Consider the following 19,868-nt stretch of genomic DNA (forward strand, 5'->3'; position numbering starts at 1 on the left):
ACAAGGGTGAAGGGGAAGGGACAAGACTATCTGCAGTTAGGAAGATGGTGGAATGAGGAGTAGAGAGGGTAGGAAATGGAGGATTAGGTAAGAGCATTACTGCAGCTTCAATAGTCTCTGTAGTGCTCTGGTGAGCAAACCATAATGGCCAGCATGGGACATGCCACATGTCCCCTCACCCTTTAGCATGGTGAATCACCCTACAGCATGATGAATCACCCTTCAGAGGTGACAGCTGGCATATGAGCACATGGAGTGAATTTTCGGCAAGAGCTCGAACTGTTTGAGTTGATGAGTGATAGGTGTGTATTGAACACTGAGATATGTGAGGCGAGTGAGGCCATTGCCAGGAGATGGGATTTGATTACCTCTTCACTGACGTCAGCCACGTGTGTGAGCTCACTAAACACTTTATTGCCACTGCATCTGTGACCTTAGGGTTTGCCTCCCTCAGTTCACCTGGAATGCTGCCTCCTCATCTGCCAGTTGATTACTTGCCTCAAGGATTTCTGGCCCTCCATTGAATGAGAACTCTCCACATCAATGGCCAAGGGCCTCCAGAGCTCCAGGGTCAATCAAACATCACGATTCCAGTACCTGTTTGCTAATGCCATCCAATGTAACCCCTCAATGCCTAGTCTTGTGCAGAAAGTTTACCAACGAATTTCCAGAGAAGCACATGTCACAGAACCACATACATCAGGAAATACTGAATACTGTTTGGCTTCACCAAGACTGATAAGATGTATCTCAGGCTGCTATAGAAGGTAGGGAGGAGATTTTTGGGGCTCTGACATAAAGGTTCAAATCTTCAATGGTCACAGCAGAGATGTCAGATGACTGGAGGAGAGCAAATATAATTCCCTTTATTCATGAATGGCAACAGGGATAAGCCAAGTAACTACAGGCAGGTGAGTCTTACCATAATGGTGAGAAAATTATTAGAAAATTTTCCAAGGGACTTGGAAAAGCAAGGATTAATCAACACTCATCAGCATAGCTTTGTTAAGGGGAGGCCCTGTCTGACTAATTTTATTTTTTGAAGAAGTGACCAAGTATGTTGATGAGGATAGTGAGATTGATGTAATCTATGTGGACTTCAGCAAGGCTTTTGACAAGGTCCCACATGAGAAATTGGTCCAAAATGTAAGAACCCAGGGTAATTTGGCAAATTGTGCCTGAAAATTGGCTTGGTGATAGTCGAGTGTTTTTATCGATTAGATGCCTCAGTGTACTGCAGGGATCGATCCTTGCTGTTTGGTATATATATTGATCTGGATGTGAATTAGGAGATATAATTAATAAGTTTGCAGATAATACAAAGATTGGTGGTGTAGTTGATTGTTAAGAGCTAGTCTTCAGCTACGGAATAATACAGATTAATGTTAAAAACAGGCAGGGAAATAACAAATGGAAGTTAACCCTGAAAAATGTGAGGTGATGCATTTTTGAAGAACTAGCAAGATAGATGAATTGTAAGACCCTAGGAAGTACTGAAGAACAGTGTGACCTTAACATTTGTATCCAAGAATCCCTGAAGGCAGCAGCACAGATATACAATGTGGTTAAAAAGGCAAACAGGATACTTGTCCCTATTAGATGGGTTATAAAATATAAGAGGAGGAAGTTATGAAACAACTAGATAAAACTTTAGTTAAGGCCATAACTGGAGTATTGTGTGCAGTTCTGATTGCCAAAGTATGGGAAGGAAGTGATTACACTGGAGAGAGTGCAGAGGAGATTCACAGGATGATGCCTAGGATGGAGCTTCTCAGCTGTGGGGAAAGAGTGTACAGCCTGGTTTGATCTGCAGGAGAGGACTCGAGGTTGCCTGTCACTTTACTTCACGCTCCACTCCCCCACACTGACTTTTCTGTCTGTGGCCTCCTGCATTGTGACAATATGGCCCAACACAAGCTTGAGGAACAGCACCACATCTTCTGTCTGGGCACATTGCAGCCGTCAGGACTATCGAATTCTTCAACTTTAGTTAACTCACTCTTTCTTTCTGTCTGTGTCAGACTGGCCATTTCCTCCTATCATCTTTTGGCTCAGTTTTTCTCTTCTTTTTCCTTTTCGATTTGTATAGTCTGGCCTGCTGGGCATCTACACAGCGTTGCTAATAGCAACATATTACACAGATAAAACTGGTCTTAAGTACTATGTGGAACAGCCCATGTTCCAAGCCTTCACTGGTAACGCCCCCTAACTCTTTTTCCATTACATTGACGACTGCATTGGGGCTGTTCCTACACTCATGCTGAGCTCATTAATTTCATCAACTTTGCCTCCAACTTCCACCCCGCTCTCAGATTCACTTGGTCCATCTCCGACACCTCTCTCCCCTTTCTGGATCTCTGTCTCCATCTCCAGAGGCAGATTAACCACAGACTGATAACCAACACCCCCCCCCCCCCCCCAGCACTTATGCTGCAACTGCACTAGGTGCTACACTTGTCCCTACACCTCCTCCCTCACCACCATTCAGGGTCACAGACACTCCTTCCAGGTGATGCAGCACTTCACCTGTGAGACCGAGGGTGTCATTTATTGCATCCGGTGCGGCCTCCTGTACATAGGTCAGACCCGACACAGATTGGGTGACCACTTTGTCACGTACCTTCACTCCGCCCGCCGCAACAGCCAGGGCCTCTCAGTGGACACCCACTTCAATTCCACATCCCACTCCCATACTGACATATCTATCCACGGCCTCCTCTACTGCCAGACGCAGGTTGGAGGAACAACACCTCATATTCCACCTTGGGAGTCTCCAACCTGATGGCCTCAACATTGATTTCTCTAACTTCTGGTAACCCCATCCCTTCTTTTTCTTCCCCCCTCCCACCACTCCTTTGTCTTCCCTTATTCCTGTGGCTCCCTTCCCCCGCCTTGATGACCTGCCCACCTCCTCTCCTCCTCCATCCTTTATTCTATGGTCCACTGCCCTCTCCTATCGGATTCCCTTCTTCTTCAGCCCTTTGCCTCTTCTATCAGCTTATTACATCTTCTCCCCCTCCCCCACTCACCATCCCCCTCTCACCTGAACTCACCTATCCCCTGCCTGCGTGTGCTCTCCCCCCCCCCCCCCACCTTCTTATTCTGGCTTCTGCCCTCATCCTTACCAGTCCTGATGAAGGGTCTCGGCCCAAAGCGTCGACTGTTTATTTCCCTCCATGGATGCTGCCTGACCTGCTAAGTTCCTCCAGCACTTTCTGTGTATTGCTCCAGATTTCAGCATCTGCAGAATTTCTTGTGTCAAGTACTAACTGCCACATTAGATCATTTGGTCTCACTGTATCAGAGATATTCCTTTACTCTACCCTTCCATTTCCCACCTTTTCTGCTTTTGAAAACTAACTTATTTCCTCTCTTTCCTACTTTGAGGAGGGTCCAGGACCCAAAACCTTAATTATTTCTTTTCCACAGATGTGCCCGACCGGCTGAACATCTCCAGCGTTTTCTGTCTTTATTTCAGAATTCCAGCATCTACAGTTTTTTCATATCCATTACTGTATAGCCTGAATTTTGTTTTCTTGGAGTGGAGGAGACAGAGGATAACCTGAGTTAGACAAAATTATATGGGGCACAGAGAGGGTAAGATAGTGAATTTTTTCCCCTCAATAGAGGTGCCTATAAATCAGAGGGCATGGGTTTAAGATAATTGGTAGGAGATTCGAGGGAAGAATGTTTTCACCTATAGTTTGTGGTTCAAGTCTGGAACACACTTGCTCGGGGGGGGGGGGGGGGGGGGGGGGGGGGGGGGGGGGGGGGGGGGTGGGGGGGGGGGGGGAGAGGTACTCTCACAGTATTTAAGTATTTAGATGAGCACTTAAAACACCATGTTTGGAAGGCAAGAGGCCAAGCGCTGGAAAAATGGATTTATAGATAACTACAGTATGGTTCACACAAGACACAGTGAGTCATAGGGCCTGTTGCTGTGCTGTATGACTCTGTGACTGTATGACTCTAAAGGGCAATGAGTATTCATGGGATTTCCAAAGGAGAGAAGAAAATTTGGGAGGGAGAAGGGGGATCAAGTAATAAAGGAGAACGCAATAAATATCAGGCACTCCAAATCTGTCAACAAGATAATGTCACCACCATTGTAAACCTATTCAATCCACTGGAAAATTTAATGTTCTTAGTGATTTCGTTCTTTGTAGAGAGCTTTGTGTAGGTCTTATAGTGACTCAGACCTTAAATTTTACATAGGGGAGCCCTGTCTCAGATTTACGTGAAACTGTGGCAGGCAGCACTTGGATCCTTTTTAATCAGTTGAACAAATATGAGTCATTCCAAAAGAATAGTTAGACCAGCACCACTCCCTCTTACACCTCTCACCCAAATATACACTCTGCAGTCAGATGAGTATGAAACCCATGAACAGTCCCCAAAGAAATCATTTTAGGGTGGAGAAGTTTACTGATAAATGTTATGATTCACTCTCCTGATGTAGTTTCAGATATTCACTACAGTAATTGACTCCATGGGTACCTATATGCTTCTTAAAACTCAAACCTCGACCACATATGCAAAGTATCCAAGAAAGTAAACTTCCAGGCACAATTAGTCCTTTGACATTAGTCATTAATGAATGACACTACACAGAGGGTGTTGGTGCTTGGGCTAGGTAGACTGACAGTCCCCTTCCCCTTGCAATTTTTTTTCCCTTCAAGCATTTGTCCAATTCTGTTTTGGAAGCTGATATTGAGTCTGATTCCACCACATCTTCAGGAGGTGAAATTCAGATCACAATTTCTGATGTTAAAAAAAATTTCCTCATCTCATTTCCGTCCTTTTGCCAATAATAAATTTCTATCCCCTGCTTATAGGTCCTTCTGCCACTGGGAACAGTTTCTCTAGATCTAAATCTTCACGACTTTGAACATTTTTACTAAATTTCCCCTTGATTCCCCTATCATATTTGAGCAGGCCAAGGCAGCTGCAGTTTGAACATCTACCAGCTGCATCCTAAATAGCCCAGGATGTATCCCAACAACATCAAGATTCCACTTTCAACACCACCAACTGTTTGAGTACCATTTCATTACCTTTTTTTTAATCCTCTCCAATTTCTCTACCTTGTTCTTTATTGTGACATTGGAAAGTACTCATTTAATGGTTCTGCCATGCACTCAGTCTCCACTAGCTGTTTTTTGTTTGTCATTCACCATCCCCACCCTTCCTTTGACTACCATATGAGAACAATAGCGAGGTCTCAGGATGAGATTAGTCATTTAGAATTAATACAAGGAGAAACTCCTTTATTCAGGGCTGTAAATCTTTGGGATTCTTTATCCCTAGAAGGTTGTAGATTTCAGACATTCACTAGATTTAAGGCTGAGACAAACAGATTTTTGGGCACTTAGGGAATCATGGAATATGGGAATAGGTAGGAAGCAGATTTGCTTAGGTTCAGTCATGATTTTCTTGACTGGTAAAGCAGAATTTATGCAAAGTTATTGGTTTCCCTGATATATTACTTGCTATATATTCTACTGCAGTCTCCTTACTCTTCTTACCTTTCAGTTCTCCTCAGTACTTTGTGTTCAGCTTGGTTCTCTACTGAATTCTCAACCTCTGATTTATCTTCAGGCTTCTTTTTATCATCCTGTTAAATCTCTGTTTTTGAATAGCTTTCCTCTTATGTCAACCAAACTTCTTTTTGAAAGGCTCCCACTCATTTTCTGCTTTACCTACCAGTCTTACATTCAAATCCACCTGAGATAACACTGGATATGATGAAATAAAAGCCTAAATCATGTAAAACATCATGTTAGCATCCCACGTAAGTCACACCATGAATTGTTTAGTGAGGAATAATATATACAATGGAAGCAAAAGATTTAGGATATCCTTAATGTATCTCTTATAGTTGCTGCTTCAAAATTACAACTGGTAAATGACAAAATTTGTATTATAAAAACTAATCTTCAGGATATGTATCCATAAGGAAAAGTTTTATACAGGAGAAGAATCCCACAGAGTCCATTCCCTGAGGCGTGTAACCTACAAGTGAACTCAAACAGGACTTATGATGGTCTGTCTCATTGTGAGTGGGGCACACCATATATGGTGGAAGAATTCCATTATTATCAGATTAATTCACTAATGGTAGTATTAGTGGGGTACTGCAGGGATTAGTGCTTCAGCCCTGACTATTCACAATGGATATCAATGGTTTGGTTGAGGTTACCAAACACTTTATTCCAAGTTTGAGGAACATACAAAACTAGCTGGATTTGTGAGTACAGGAGAGGATGTAGTTAGGTTTCAAGTGGATATGGACAAGTTGAGTGAGTAGGCAAGAACATGACAGATGTAATATAGTGTAGAAAAATGTGAGGTTGTCCTCTTTGGTGCACATAAGAGCACTTATTAAATGTTAAAGGAGTGGGTCATTTAGATGTTCAAAGGGACCTGGGTGTGTTTGTACACAAGTTGCTGAAGGCCAATATGCTGGTGCAGCAAGCAGGAAGGAAAATGGTAGGTTAGCCTTTCTTACAAGAGGATTTGAATACAGTAGTCCTTATTGCACACACAGAAACTGCAGATGCTGGAGCAACAAACAATTGGCTGGAGGAACTTAGTGATCAGCAGCATCTATGGAGAGGGGAAGGAGTTGTCTTTCAGGTCAAAACCCTGCATCAGGACTGTAGGCAATTGTATATGGCTTTGGTGAGGCTGCACCTGAGTATTGTTTACACTTTTGGTCTCCTTAACTAAAAAGAGATGTATTTGCCATGGAGAGAGTGCAGCAAAGGTTCATTGAACTGGTTTCAGGGATGGCAGATTTGCTTAATGAGGATAGAGTAGATGGACTCTACTCCTTAGGGTTTAGAAGAATGAGAGGAATCTCACCAAAAATACGCAAAATTCTTAAAGGGTTTGACAGACTAGGTGCAGGGGGGGGATGAGGAGTAGAACCAGGGGACACAGTTTCAGCAAACAGGGTAGGTTGTGCAAAACTGAAATGAAGAACAAGTTCTTCCCTTGGATGGTGATAAATCTTTGTATGGTCTCTGTAGGTTTGTTGCATTCATTCAAACAGAGATCAATAGTTTTCTGGACATTAAGGCAATCAAAAACTATGGAAAATGGTGCTGAAGTAGATCAGCCATGATCTCAATGAATGTTAAAAGAGTGGACTCAAAGGGTGGATGGTCTACATATGCTCTTACTTCTCATATACTTACACTCTAATTGGCAGTGTTTAAGGTGGCCCTTAATATTCTGTACTGGTCTTCTCAGCTTTTTCATTATATTTAGTTGTAATTTGCAACTCAAATGCATTCTAATGGCAGCTGAGTGTTTGTGTTGGTCTGAGAGCAGGTAATAAATGTGCAACTAGGCAGGAGGAGGTGGAAGTCATGTGGATCACTGCAGCTGGAGGAGAAACATGTGCAAAGGGAAAGGGAAGGATTAGGAATGGTGGGTGCAAGGTGTTGCATGACATCATTCAGACAAAAGATTATTGGCTAAACAGTCCTAGTCAAACCAATTAAAACTTTTGCACTGCAATTAGGTCCTGGATATAATGCAGTTACCAGTGTCTGTAACCTCTCTCAGTGTCTGATGACTGATTTACTTAGCTATCCATTGGGCAGGCACGGTAGTGTAGCAGTTAGCGTAACACTATTACAGTGCCAGCAACCTGGGTTCAATTCCGGTCACTGTCTGTAAAGAGTTTGTACGTCCTCCCTGCGTCTGCGTGGGTTTCCTCCCACATTCCAAAGACATACAGGTTAGGAAGTTGTGGGCATGCTATGGCAACACCTGCGGGCTGCCCCAGAACACTCTACGCAAAAGGTTTATTTCACTGTGTGTTTCGATGTACATGTGACTAATAAGATATCTTATTTACTAGCAGAGGACATCCATACCATGCATGCCACTGTGGTATAAGAACAGGAAGCTATGAAAGGTGATAATCTTCTGAGAGGCTAGAGACTGCAGATGCTGGAATCTGAAGCAACAAACAACTGCAGTCTCGTCTCATCATTTTACTACTCCACTGTGATAATCTTCTCTTCTGAAAATATCACAGCTTAAAAGTTCCGAGGTCACTTTATGTGAAAGGCAAATTCGCCACCTCTACTGCATCATCTAACAATTTGTCAGTTCTTTTAATATGTGGGCAGCTCACAATAAAATATAAATATGGTCTGATCTCCAAAATGGAAGGACCCCATCATTGGCAATCTTGATGGACCAGCTTTGTTTATCCAACTGCATCTCTCTAGCCCAATAGAAGGTACCATAACATTACTGAGTGTTGAAATAACAAGGTGTTTTAGTGGATGTGTTACAGGGCCATCTAGTGACAGAGGGAGAACTTTGAGAACGCAGTCTGGTTACATTCACCTGTGGAGCTTTGAATAACTGAAAAGCTAATTTAGGAACACCAATTAGAAGACAGGTAAAATAATACAGAAAAGAAAAATGGAAGAAAGATAATGGTAATGAACAGTCAGATATCCAAAAAAAAGAGTAACTCTTCATAGCTGCTTTCCCCCACGCTAATCTTTAGATCTGATACTCCTCCTGCACACAGTACAGCTCCCTAACTATATTCAGGTATGAAATGAATGTAATGCTTTTATAATACCAAAGCAAATATGAATAGTAGTATGCTAAAACAATTATAAAATCAGTGCCCCATCTCAATAAAACATGGAACCAAACCGTAGTTTGCATTTTAATAGCTTGCCATAGCTGGAGTACAAGTAATTACTACAACTGATCACAGAGCCCCTTAGTTGGCCTGTGCCTTGTTCTGGATTGCTTTCCATTATCCATGATGGGAAGTGCTTAGAATTATTCTTCCAGCACAGAGAGAGTCTAATCTGCACATTGTGACAGTAGCAGCTTTGAGATGGCTATCCAATTTGCCACACACCCCTGCCCTCTCCCCACATTCCTTTACACACAGAGCTTTAAAGTTATAAAATGGGGAGAGGGAAGATTCAGAATGGGCAAATTCAAAAGCAGTAAAAGAAATATCAAAGCTGGACAGCAGAGTAGCAATCTAGATAAACACAGAGGGATATACAGCTTAACAAACACCAATGACTGAGACAGTATGACAGAATAAATGTACAAAGTGTTTCCTGCTTTAGATGAATTAACTGCAAAGATTGAAACAAAATTGTTTAATATCCATCATGGAGATTGGTTGCAGAGTTAGAATGTTTGGTAACTAAACATTTTAGGATGCTTGGGTAGGTGGAAAGCATTATCCTGATAATAAAGGATGGGAGAAAGACATGAGAGAGATAGGAATTGAGCTTAAAAAAAATCAGGGTGTAGAATCGCTCTGGATGGAGCTAATAAGCTGCATTCTTTCCTTATTTCTCACATGGCATGACATTTATCCCCCACTACTGCTTTACTTTTTATGATCTGTTTTCACATAAATGGAGATTGACCGACTTTATGGAGTTAAGTTTTTTCACACCTTTTATCAAAATAGGAGTTTTACCCTTGTGATGGATTGCTCTCAGGAGTCAATATTCCAGAACAATCATTCAAAAAATCCTCTCATTACCATTTCAAATTAGCTGCTTCAACTAAATTAATTTTCAGAAATTTTCACCAATAACCACTTCCCGATAGGTAGATCACCAGCTTCCCTCCAGTAAATCAAACTATAGTTTCCATTTTAATTCTAGCTATTTTAAAACTCGCATGGCTTAGCAAGAAATGTCTCCATTTCTCACAAGGTGCTATAAGTCACCTGGGAATAAGGGACCTTCACTCTGCATCTGTTACTGTGGACAGTTTGCAAAGCCTTCACTGGTACAAGAAGAACAAGGTTCTGCACAATGACAATAACATTGCCAATTGGCTTAAAAAACACAGTTCACAAGTAGAAAGCCAGATATTTCACTGGAATTTGACAATGCATTTATTAATATATAGCCACTGTAAGAAATATACTTAATATCAAACATTTGATAACATAGATTTAAATCTGTCCATTATTTTGTTAGTGTAGTGCATGTGAACAGCATTAAGTGTGCAAAATTGATACCTTAAACATTTCTTCAGACTTTCTGTACAAAAACCACATACTCTCTAAAAAAAAAGTCCTAAGAAACAAATCCTATTTACACATAGAAAGATAAGCAAAAGACAAAATAGTTCCCATGCACTAGTGAAAAGGTCACAAAGGACCTTTTAAAAAAATATTGTATGCTGCAAGATCAAGAAGAAAATTATTATGGTACCGATTAAAGATTTAACAGTTAAGTGCTTAATTACTAACACATAAGTGGTGGTTATGTGCCAGTCTAAGAATTAAGGGCTTAAACTGTTAACTATAACCCCATCTTGTGCTTCTTTAACACTGCTTTTCTAGAAAGAGCACTGTTACTAGTAATTCATCACTCTCAGAACCGTGACTCATATACAGCTTCTTAAAAAAAGTGCAAGGCAGTAGATTACGCACTCTAATAAATCAAATCTCTGAGCAGGCAATGTTATTCTTTCTACATCTTCCCAATGTATCCTTTCATTTACTTTCCAAAAATTCAAGCTTATGGAGATAAGAGATGTTGGCACTAGCAAAAGTAACCTGCTGCCTTTCAATATCAGCAGGAAGCTCAGCTAGGTCAAGGTAGCACAGCCAGATGCAGGAAGAAGGTCTATCTATTATGCTCCAACATGGTTTGAGACAACCTCAAAGCCTCCCTTGTTGTCCCACTGATTTTAAGCAAAAATTCCCAAACTAACCATTCTGTGGCTAACTGATTTGTCAATTGGTGCCAACAGAGACAATTCTGTAAACATATTCTTGAGAAAAAAAATCACCTTTGATCGTGTAATACATAAAGATAAGTTTCAGTTTCCATCATCTGTACTTCTGTTAAAATGAAGATGTTTTCCCCGTAAAAGCCTCATCATCTTTTATGAAGCTGGAAATGGGGAGCACAGATGGACAGAGATACTGGAAATGCTACTATATTACTGGGTTACTGTGACATGCAAATCACAGGGAAGTCAGTTGCTGCCCAATTCGAATTCTTCAATTATCACATCTGCAAGATTGCAGAGGCATTAGGGGAGAAAGGAATTTCAATTTCAAAACATTAAGAATTAAAACTGTGTAGTGCTGTTAATTTTAGTACGAGGACTCACAGTAACGACCATCTCAAAATTCATCTAGGAACATCTTATCGGACACGCAACAAATTACATCATTACAGATACAAAGCTCTGCAGCAGTGCAGAGAAAATTAATCTATGATGTTGTAGGAATAACTTTTATTGGCACTAGGTCTTCATACTGCAGGACCTGTCTGGGACCACATTCAGGAAACCCCAATACTTGCTTTGTTATCCCTCAGTTCTTCCTCTCCATGATACCACCACCCCCACTGACCACCAACTCTCCCCACCAACCACCACCTTCCTGTCACCCAATGTCTCAATGGTCCCAAGTCTTCAATTAGACTAGGGCCTAATGCCTCTGCACTGACCAATCACTATCCCTCCCACACCTGCAATTAAACTGATCACTCTGCTTCCTTTCGATGATGTCTAGTAATATCCATGGCATCGGGTCTCAGGAACTAATGAGTTTAGAGTCTGGCCTGCAACAGAAACAGACATTGATATGCTACTGCGACCACCATCGAACATGCACATTAAGGTGCACTTGAACTTCAAGGTCATTATTTATAGCGTCATTCGTTTTAACCAAGATTCAGTTGACAATGCATGAGGTTCATGCTGAGAGAAAGCAGTTACTATTATAATGTGATACCAATGGGAGCTTACTCTCAAAAATAATTTACTTTTTATTTTGTGCATGACAAGGGACAACTGCAACAAACCTCAATGTATTCTGAGCTACCATTAAGCATGGTAAAGGGCAATATATTAACATGGGACTTCCAAGTGTTTCATTTCTCCTACAGTTGTATCTGTAGTAGACTACTATTGCAAAAAAAACTATAACTTCCCAACATGCACCTAGTTTGGGTGGTGGGGGGGGAATGAAGAGAAACAACAGTCAACATCAGAAGTGAATGTTGAAAATAAAAAAACATCTTGATATTCACTTCTGAAATTAAAACATGCAATGAATGCAACAGAAGTAACAAGATACCATCATTAATTTCAGTCATCAAGAGTATAAGTAGACATCGGAGTTGACAATATAAAGGCAATGGCATCACCATGTAACATACAATCCTTGGTGCTCACATTAACTGCAATGTAATGCCCTCTCGTGATGATTAGCATTATTGCAAACCAGCCAAATGGAATCAAAGGCATGCATTTAAAACAAAATAATGAAAGTAAAATGCAGCACACTTCTAATGCAATCAAGATTTCATTTTAAGGCAAATGTACATAACCGGAATATGCAAAAATCTCTTTTTTGTGAAGAACGTTTCACAAATGACAGGTGCAAGTTGATGCATTTGGATTGGCAAAGGCTAGCACAGTATACTAGTGTCACTTTTCTTTGATATTCCATTTCCCTTCTTGCCTTGACCAGTACTCACGCAACAAAGTGAAGTTTTCAAAAATAATGGAAAGGTAAAGTGAGTTTTTTTTTAAAAAAGAGATAAATCATTTTTTTTCTAGCCCACCAGGTGTGGCAACAATATCACAGTCATCAGCAAATAAAAGATCATGAACATGCACCTATGCTTTGGATAGAAGCTCTGAGATCAAAGAGATGCTTACCAGGTTTGAACTTGACACCTATTTTGAGTTTACCAAGATCTACTAGAAGCCTGGAAAACGCTGAAGAGCATTTCTAAATGACACATCCAAGATCAACCCCATTTGTAACAGAGAAAGCAATGGATTTTTCCCTTCTTCCCTAATTCATGAGATTGTTTGGCCATTTTAATTTCCCTGACCCACAAAAGAGAGGAATTCCACCAGACCTTTCTCTCAAAATGTTGTATCTCAAGGAGGTCACCAGAGATCTAGGCTTTGTGTTCTACATTTTTCTCATTTGTCTGGCTCCAATCATACCAGTTGTGCTTTCTACTGTGCTGCTGAACACCAATTGTTAGGTTTTTGTTTTACAATGCATTTTGTTATCACCCTCTACTGTGTAACAATTTACCATCTTTGAAATCAGCAGAGCCCTTTAAAAAAAATCAGGTGTTATAAGCAATTACTGAAGCACCCAAAATAGTTATCAAGCTTCATGCATTATGAGCAACGTTTAGTATCATAGTTTCGTATGGCATGATAGGAGATTATTCAGACCATCAAGTGTATGTCAGCTCTTTGTACATCAATCCACTCAATCCAATTTCCTGATTCTCCTATTCTGTGCAAATTCTTTTTCCTCAAGTACTTGCCCAATTCTCTGAGAGCCTTTACTGACTCTGTTGCCACACCTTAACAGGCAGGGAGAGTTAGATCATAAAACACTGCGTAAAGAAATTTTTTTCTCACATTCTCCATTGCACCTTTCAGCCAGCACATTAAACCCATGTTCCCTAGATTTCCAACCATCCTCTAATGGGGTCAGCTTCCCTCCATTTACTCTATCTATACCTATCACCACCTTCTACACTATTACCAAATCTCCTTGTAATCTCTGCTTCAAGGAGAACAACTTCTTCTCCTGTCTATTTTTACAGCTGAAATCCCTCACCACTGGAAATATTCCAATAAATCTTTACTAAAGAGTGGTGGCAAGAAATGGATGCAATTCTCCAGTTGTGTCCTTACCAGTGTTTCAGACAGGTTCACTGTAATCCCCCTGATTTTTGTAACCTATGCTTCTATTTATGAAGGCAGTATCTCATATTCTTTACTAATCACTCTCTCAACTTGTCCTACTACTTAAGGATTTATATACATACACACTCAGTTCCATCTGTTCCTACACACCTTTTAAGTCCTATGCCATTTAGTCTGTACTGCCTCTCCTACAATGTACTGAATGAATCACTTCATATTTACCTGTATTAAAATTAATCGCCAATTTAGCAATTTACACAAGATATCTTTATGAGTCACATGTACATCGAAACACACAGTGAAATGCATCTTTTTTGCATAGGGTGTTCTGGGGGTAGCCCAGCTGCCTGTGCAAAATATGAGCACTTTAAGTTGTAGGGCTGCACCCCTAGCTTTAGAGAAACTGGACTATACATCTGCAGACCAGTCCTTCCTGACCTACAAGCTCTACTGACAATAGATCTTGCATTAGGCCTGTTCATAGCTTTGGAGTAAAATATATGCCATTTGACAGCAGAGGAACTAAACTGCCACACAACCCTGGCAGTAGCGAGTTAAGTTGAGAGTGGTAGAAGAGCTCTGGAAATATGGCCTTGGGCTTTCTGTTGCTGATCATTCTCCAGTGATTCCTGCTGGAAACTTATCAGAGTGCTGCCAGCACATGTGAAAACCTACTCAAGCACCTTATAACCTATGGGAGAGGATGGCAGGACATGTAAAAAGTCAAAGCCAGGAATTACAAATTTTAAAAGTAATTAAATGATGAAAGACGTTGCCACATTTAATTCTATGTAACGATAACATGAACACCAGTTAATACCTATTCATAGCCAGAAGAATTGTTTGGAGTTTTTGAAGTTGGCTGGATGTAGTTCAGCCTCCAGAACTTGTAAATAAGAACGCAATTATATAAGAATTGGAAATGCAAAATGGAATTGTATTGTGATTTGTGTGGAGAAACCAGAGAAATGCAAGGAGTGGGATGTTACAACAAAAGGTGGGACTAATTAAAAAAAACCTAAGACACATGGAGCTGCATTTTGCAATTTTCTTTCAAAAATTGCTCTGAATTCAACATAAAAAATGAAAAATCAACAGCAGGCCTCAGCGAAGCTCATATTTTGTTTAGAACTTCTATATCAAACTCTGCACTGATGCTGACCAACCTCCTGGGTAGTCCTTGCATCTTTCTTTTAATTCTCTACTTCTATTGACCATTCCGTAGCAATCAACCTGCTTCAGGTGGAATCTATCCTGCTACTAAAAAATTCCCAGGTACCTTATATGATGCAACAAAGAAAATAAAGGCCAGAAACTGCAAATTAAACCCTTTTGGAAACTGTCGGGGAATAAACCAGATCAGGAGCAGGACTGGAACTAATAATGAGTAAATACCTAAATAATCAAATATCCAAGGCTTGTTCTGTCAGTGGACTGTGCAGACACAACTTTTATGAAGTTCTTGTTGGATTCAGCTGATGCTAAATATTAATAATCACACAACTGTGCACAGTAGCAAACCCATGTCTGATGTCTATTCAAAACGAGCAGCTTCAATGGAAAATAAAGAAAGCCTAGTAATAAACATATCCCTATATTCTCCTACCCTCTCCTGAATGATCTCCACTGAAACAGCTCTGCTTTACCAGGCTGATGGCAAAGCGCAGTCAATCAGACCTTCAGTTCATCAATACCTCTGCTTCTACTTAGTGACAGCTTGACTCAAATACTTTATGGAAGAGAGAAATGGAAATGTTACACAAGGAGGCCAGTTTGTCAGCCCAAAGCAGACCTGTCCATTTAATTGCACAGCAGTCTCTTTTCTAATTATGTTAGCTTATGTCAAAAAAGAAAAGAAATGCAAGATCACTTTAAGGATACTGACTTGTGGATAATACTACTCACTAGTCTAACTTCATTAAGCCCAAGCTAAAGGAACACACTGTGCCTAGAAATCCACTGCCCATTAATGAGGAAATTCTGATTTACAGCAGTAACGCAATGTTCTACTGTTTCAAAAGAATACACCCATCTCAGCAAAAGCTGGACGCCATTTGGTTGTAGATCAGCTTGGATCCTTGGTTTCAAGTGTCACTGTCAAAAATGGAGATCTCGCTGGGGAAAAACGTGACATCACTAGCCTCTTCTGCCAGTTCCAGCAAGGTTGGTAACATATCGGTCTCATCCGTTCCCTCAGCTTCCTCCTTTGAGAAAGGCAGGGTGTTGCTATCTTGACTTTCAGCTTCACCTGTAAAGATGAGTGAGGGAGAAGAGTAAGGAAGGAGAGAAAGATTTACAGAGCAGACAAACAAATTACTAAACAATCTTATACTATCAGCTCCTTAGAAACAAATGATCACAGTGCACCCAGATACTTCCCAATGCTCCAAACTGAGCTGGTATTTCACTCCTATTTCTGCATAGCCAATAAGTAGGCATTTTTCTATGTTCTTCCATTATTAGTTTACTAATTCTAAGATTTAATCACAAAATAAACAAGAGCAGCTTACCTTGTTTGGTCTGCAATTCTGTATAATCTTGTTCCTCTTGTGCATTACTATCTTTTTGTCCATTTGCCCCCTGCAAGAACATGTAATACTTAGCTGCAACTCTTAATCTTTAATAAGATAAGGCATGAACAGTATCAATTACATAATTCATATTATTAGAGAAAATGTTTTCCCACTCCTGAACCCACTGACACTTAGTGTTCTTGTGAATGATACTGTTTTGTAGATTAAAAACAAAATTAAGGCCAAATTTTCCATCTGCTAACCTAAAATTGACAAAACTGTAGAATTCCAATTGCCATGCTGTTCAGAAAAGTAACCTGCTCCCAACACTATTTTCAAGCCAAAAGATGTCTCTCTAATTTTCAATATGGGATTAACTACTTTCAGATAACATACTTTTACAAATCTGCATATCCTTTGACAGCAGGTGAACATCTCAAATAGCCACTGGATAAACTGCAACACAAGTGTAAAATAAAACTATTTAAAAGGACAAGGATGGGTTAAATCAGTCAACCTTGAAAATGAGCACAAGGTTTACAATGCATACCATTAGTTCCATGGTCACTGCATGCACCAGTGCTCCCAGCATTGTTAACTGACTGCCTGCAGCAATAGGATGCCCAATACAATTAGTGTCCAGAATTACTGAAACTTAACCTGAACACTGTGGCTGCCAGTGGTGCTGAGATCATTCAGAATGTGGTGCCGTGGAAGATTCAACAATGGCTGATTATGGGAATTTGAAATGCTCTCTGGCAGTGGAATGAAAAAGTAAGGAAGATGTCCTGTGCATCCTGACAGCCCACCAGTCCCATGCTCAGAGGCAGTGGCATTGACAGGTGCAGGGATATTTGCCAGTCTGTAGCCAGGCACCTAGATGCAACCCAGGAAGATGTTCAGTGATCTCACACAAGTTCTTAAGGTGGGACTGCATCTTTAAGTGCCTCACTCACAACTCAATTAACTACAGTACTTTCACTTACCTAACAACAATCTGATTAAACAGATTCATACAATATACTCATATGCTTTATCTCTCCTTCATATACTTCACACCATTGTTAGTCTCATACCCACATCTCATAACTCGCACACACTGCAACTACTCACCCATGGCAGCCACATCACCCAAGCATACTGCATCACAGCAACAACTATTCAATCATGATAGGTGCATCACCCAAACATACTGCGTGACACTCACTAATGCACCCATCTTTGTCTTGGAGCAGCAAGCCATCCCAACAGGAGGCAGCAGGGAGAAAGTACCTACTCAATGGAGGAGACAATGCTGGCCATTATGGTGAAGAGAATTCCTGAAAGTGCGTCTCTCCCCACCCCAACCCCCGCCCATCCCACTCCCCTTCAGCATCTTGTCCTGCTCTGGACAGGCTGCATTTATTCTCCAAGTCGTGCTGAATGCCAGGAGGAAGACCCACTAGCCTACCCATGTTCAGAAAAAATATAGTTTGTGCACAAGCATTTAATTCACCAAAAACTCACTCCTGCATCAGCCAGACCACTGTCTGACTACTGATACTTAAATCATATGGGAAACTCAAAATTCCAGCGTCAGAAGAAATAAATCAATAACTAACCTGTAAATTGTTGAATTCCTTTTTAATAGCCCAGGTGTGGGTACTGTTCAAGCCAATGAAGCATACACAGCTGTACAGGGTTAAGAGAAGCTGTCAACCAGAGCATGGAGCTCCAAAGTGGCAATGTTGGCTTGAAATATGTATTACATACTGACTGGATTCATGATCTGCACCATCTGTATGACACCTGCAGCTGTTAGCCTCTTTGTAACTATGTAGTGTGGCGCACTTCCTACTAGAATTGTGCCCTTACAATGCAAATGTCAGATTGATAATTTAATACTCCTTGATTGCCCATAAGATAGTTGCTACAAAGCCTAGTTTCACCCCCAAGATGGTTCTCAAAATTGGTATGAGATTCCATGAAATGGAAATATGTCCAAAATGTACAAAACATGCAAATATACAGCTAAAGGGCAACAATCTGCTCTCTCCTGACTTTTTGCAACCAGCTGAAAAAAAAGGCTAGCTGCTTATAATGATATCATTTGCCATGAGCTAAGTACCTTGCTGGTGTCCAGTCCTACTTCAGGAAATGTTGTTACTAATCCTCCAACTGATGGGTTGTAGAGCTGAGAAAAAAGAAGTAATCAAAAGTGTAACTGATTTACTGAAGGCACACTCCACTCTTACCAATGTGGCCTAATGCCTCTTGTGGTCCTTGTCTAAAAAGTAAAAGATCTTATAACTCGAGTGCTTTGCACAAAGTGAGTTTGAGGGTATTGTGCATATTTTAGGCATGCTAGAATTCAACACTTCTAATTGATTACTCTTGATCAGGTTATTTAAAATGCTGTTAAATATGAACATAAAATGCCATTTATTTTCCATGAGGCATATGCAGATTAATTTTTAACAATTCATGGGACAAAAGCAAAGACAACTAATTAACTTTTCCTCAGACTCTGCAAATTCTGACATAAAAATTGCTTTGTGCAAAAATTGGCAAATTTGCTGAAGTGTTAAAAATTCTAATGTGGCCTTGATGGAAAGACTTTAAAGTTAAAAAGAAAAAGCCCATTCTTAAGAACACTCAATATGTAAGTCTCCCACTGCCCCAAACAAAAACAAATTCTTTTCACTTGATGAATAAGCACAAAACTGTCAAATTATCAAAAACTAATGACATTTTGATGCAAGGCTGGTGCCAGTGGTTACATTCCCTTTTCAAAGTAGACATTAATCCTGCATTGATTCTTTGTGATCTCTGTGTAAGCACTTGCACTTCATCTTGCAAATGCATGCATTATTTCTCCCTATTTGCCTGTCATTCCAAAAATATATTTATTGAAAGAGAATTAGACCTGAAATTTTGCCATTAAAAGAGCGATCATAATGGCAATTTTTTTTTTTGCCAATTTTCTCCTTCTCTCCCCTTGCTGGAAAATGCTGACTCTTGAGGTGCAGTACCACTAATATTGTTAAACACATCACAACGGTTGTGACTGTCATCGTTAGAAACAGGCCAGTTAAGTACAGGCAACATGGTCTAGAATGGAGATCATCACATCCAGATCTAATTTGGGTCGAATCCATTTTCCAGCAAAGGCGAAATGCTAATGATCAGCAGTGGGAATCGAGGCTGAAATGAGTTCCTCTCTCCAATCCAGAGTTGCAGATACCAAAGTTTAGTGACCAAATGCTGACATTACTGAGAACATCTAACTGAGCAGGTGGTCAGCAGACCTGGAACCAGCTGATCTGTATGGTTTCGGTGCACAACATCGAACCAAAAGAGCCATAACAAGAGCCTATTTATAATCTCCACCAAGGAAGCGCAAGAGTTATCAATAAAACAATCCCCTCTTATAGACAAAAGTGGGGGAAACACATGACTTGCCCTCATGGGAAAACCATACTTAGGCCAGTTTTAAGTTGAAATGGAGAAATTACATGTGTGCCCATATTCTCTGGTGCAGTCTGTGTGTTCTCCCTACCACCACATGGGTTTCCACTGGGTGCTCCGATTTCCCCCCATGTGCCAACATTTGCAACTTGGTGAGTTAGGTGTCCATTATGTGTAGGTGGGTGT

This window comes from Pristis pectinata, chromosome 8, assembly GCF_009764475.1.
Source record: "Pristis pectinata isolate sPriPec2 chromosome 8, sPriPec2.1.pri, whole genome shotgun sequence".
NCBI classification, from domain to species: Eukaryota; Metazoa; Chordata; class Chondrichthyes; order Rhinopristiformes; family Pristidae; genus Pristis; species Pristis pectinata.